The 4,071-nt window shown below is 32.9% G+C and overlaps 1 protein-coding gene across 3 annotated transcripts in view; it reads left to right on the top strand.

Annotated features, from left to right (window-relative positions):
- Positions 1-4,071, top strand: part of TBC1D5 (TBC1 domain family member 5) — a 447,679-nt gene that overhangs the window by 122,923 nt on the left and 320,685 nt on the right. The gene's annotated exons all lie outside the window — the stretch shown is intronic.

Here is a 4,071-nt window from a genome sequence, read left to right as displayed (position 1 = left end):
AAATCTGAAAACATTTATCTGTAAAGATGTATATACCCCTATGTTCGTTGCAGCATTATTCACCGTAGCCAAGACAAGGAAACAACCAAAGTGTCTTTCAATAGATGATTGGATAAAGAAGATGTGGTACATATATACAATGGAATATTACTCAGCCATAAGAAAAGATAAAATACTGCCATTTGCTACAACATGGATGGATCTTGAGATTATCATGTTAAGTAAAATAAGTCAGGTGGAAAAAATTGAGAACTCTATGATTTCACTCATGTGTGGGATACAAAACTGAAAGCAACAAATGAAGAAAACAAACAAAAACTCATAGACAACAGTTTAGTGGCTACCAGGTGGTAAGGGGAGGATGGGGTGTTAGAAAGGGTAAAGGGGGTCAAACATATGGTGATGGAAGGAGAATTGACTCCGGGTGAACACACAATGCAGTATATAGATGATGTACTATAGAACTGTACACTTCAAACCTACATAATTTTAGTATTCATTGTCACCCCAATAAATGTAATAAAAAGAAAAAAAGAAAAAATGTTTACAATTCTATTCACCTGAATCTAATATAAAATAATATTGAATGTCAACTGAAATGGAAAAATTACAATGATAAAATAAAATAAAAAGTTTACAATTCTAGTGAAAGACAGTAAACAAAATTAATATGTAAAATAGATGTCATGTTGGGTAGTGATAGGGCTAAATAAGGATAAAAATGAAGCATGGAGAAAGGGTAGAATGTAAGTGAAGGGGGTTTTACAGTTTTAATTAAGGCAGCAGGCATGGCCTCTTGGAGACAGTGTAAAGCAAAAGGGCCTCTTTCATTTGTGTGAAGACCTGAAGAAAGTGTTCAGTTAAAAAAATCCCCTTCATAAAACCTCAATGTATTTAAATAACACTAGATTAGTGTTGAATTTTAATATTCTAATTACATAACAATGATAAGAACATTGAAAAACCATAATATACTGGAACTGGCATCACCATATTTAGTGTGTCCTAGTAGTGTAGTTTATCATTTATTTATAATATTTTAAAGGATAAATTTATTACTTAATGTTGTAATTCTTTCTGACCTCCTACTACAGTAAATGTGTAATTTGGTTGGTTTATCTCTGTGGTTGAAAGGAAATCAATTAAATTCTATTAACACATGTAGGTTCTAATGCGCTTAAGTACATTTTAAATCCCATGACATTGTGAATATATGTACTAGATATAAATTTATGCTGAATTTTTAAAAATGCTGTTTGTATAGTATTATTATTTATCAGCTTTTCCTAGATCTTTTGTAAATGCTATCAAATGGGGAAAACTAGGCAGTTTCTTTCACAGTTTTGTTTATATTTATGATTCTTCCTCTAAAATATTTTTCTTTTTTTTTAATTCTATTGCCTGGCCAACCTTTTAAAAAATTATTTGAACATAAGAGCATAAGACTATTAATACTGATAATATTTCATTGCATTCTAAGATTTTAGTCCTGCCATTAAAACACTTTCCAATACACCTTAAAAACAATTCTTCATAATTTTTATTTTTCAAGTATAGGTCAAAAGAAGAGAGAATGACTATTGTGCTGCAATTATCTATGTGCCACATGTGCCTATCTTGTAGTACTTAATCGGGGCTACATTTCAATCCAGCTGTCACTCCAGTGGTAGGATCACCTAGTAAAGAGTAGAGGTAGGCTTCATGCTCTCCTGCTCCTCTGGAGTCAGGGCGCCTGTGGAACCCAGCATGGTGGAANACAGACAGAAACACAAAGTCAAAGAAACAATGGAGACACTGAGTTACTAGAAAACAAAAGATAAAATGGCTAATGGAAATCCTCATATATCACTAGTCACCCTAAATGTAAATGGACTGAACATGCCAATAAAAAGGCACAGAGTAGCAGACTGGATGAAAAAAACAAAACCCAACCATACGCTTCCTTCAAGAGACACATCTCAGCTGCAAGGACAAATATAGAGTCAAAGTTAAAGGGTAGAAAATGATACTTCAAGCAAATGTCATCCAGAGAAAAATGGGTGTAGTCATACTTATATCTGACAAAACAGACTTCAGGATAAAAAAGGTAACGAGACAAACATGGACATTTCATAATGATAAAGGGGACAATACAATAAGAAGATCTAACACTTATCATTATATATGCACCCAATCAGGAAGCACCAAAATATATAAAGCAAGTATTAACAGAACTAAAGGGAGAAACTGACAAAAACAGGGTTATAATAGGGGACCTAAATGTGCCATTGACAGCTATGGATAGATCATCCAAACAAAATCAATAAGAAAACATCAGCCTTAATTGACACATTAAACCAAATGGACATAATTGACATTTACGGAATATGTCGTCCTATAACACCAGACTATACATTCTTTTCTAGTCCACACAGAACATTCTCAAGGATAGACCATATGTTGGGACACAAAACTAGCCTCAGCAAATTTAAGAAGATTGAAATCATACCAAGCATATTCTCTAACCACAGTGCTTTGAAATTGGAGATCAGTTGCAAAAAACAAGTGGGAAAAACCACAAATATGCGGAGATTAAATCACATGCTACTAAAGAACAACTGAAGCAAAGAAGAAGTGAAAGGAAAGATAAAAAAATACACAGAAGCAAATGAGAATGAAAATACATCATATGAAAATTATTGGGATGTGGCAAAAGCAGTATTAAGGGGGAAATTTATGTCATTACAGGCCTATCTCAAGAAACTAGAAAAATCCCAAATAACCTAACATTACACCTTGAAGAACCTGAAAAAGAACAACCATTGAAACTCAAAGTAAGCAGTAGGAAGGGAATAATAAAAATTAGAGCGAAATTAAATGCAACAGAGAACAAAAATACAATAGAAAATGAATACAACAAAGAACTGGTTCTCTGAAATGATTAATCAAATAGACAAAACCCCTGGCTAACCTCACTAAGGAAAAATGAAAAAAGACACAAACAAAATCAGAAATGAAAGAGAAGTTACTATGGATACCACATAAATACAAAGGATCATACCTGGAAGAAATGGACAAGTTCTTAGAAATATATAACCTTCCTAGACTGAATCACAAAGAACTGGGAAATCTAAATAGACCAAACAACAATAGGGAAATTGAAACAATCATCCAAAACCTCCCCAAAAGCAAAAGTACAGGACCAGATGGCTTCACTAGTGAATTCTACCAAACATTCAAAGATGATTTAATACCTGTCCTTCTCAAGCTCTTCCAAAAATTTGAAGAAGAGACAACTCATTTTGTGAGGCCAACATTACCCTGATACAAAAACCTGGTAAGGATAACACAAAAAAAGAAAACCACAGACCAATATCTCTGATGAATACAGATACAAAAATCCTAAACAAAATTCTAGCAAATCGAATACAACAATACATTAAAAAATTATACATCACAATTCAGTGGGGTTCATTCCAGGGGTGCAAAGATGGTTCACCATATGCAAATCGATCAATGTGATATACCACATAAACAAAATAAAAGATAAAAATTATATGATCATATTAGTAGATGCAAAAAAAGCATTAGACAAGATACAACATCCATTTATGATTAATACATTTAAAATGGATATAGAAGAAAAGTACCTCAACATAATAAAGGCCATATACAACAAACTCTCAGCCAATATCACACTTAATGATGAGCAACTGAAAGTGTTTCATCTACGTTCAGGAACAAGACAGGGTTGTCCTCTACCACTCACTGCTATTCAACACAGTATTGGAAGTCCTAGCCAGAGCAATTAGGCAAGATAAAGAAATAATAGGCATCCAGATTGAACATGAAGACGTCAAATTGTCACTTTTTGCAGATGACATGATTCATTATATAGAAAACCCCAAAGACTCCACCAAAAAACTGACAGAAACAATAAACAAACACAGTAAATTTGCAGGATACAAAATCAATGTACAAAAACCCATTGTGTTCCTATATACTAAATGAAATTACAGAAAAAGAAATTTTAAAAAAATCCCTTTTTCAGTTGCAACACAAAGAATAAAATACCTAGGAATAAGCTTAAAA

The sequence above is a fragment of the Hipposideros armiger genome, unplaced genomic scaffold, assembly GCF_001890085.2.
Source record: "Hipposideros armiger isolate ML-2016 unplaced genomic scaffold, ASM189008v1 scaffold_823, whole genome shotgun sequence".
Lineage (NCBI taxonomy): Eukaryota > Metazoa > Chordata > Mammalia > Chiroptera > Hipposideridae > Hipposideros > Hipposideros armiger.
This window is presented reverse-complemented; position numbering and strand designations above follow the sequence as displayed.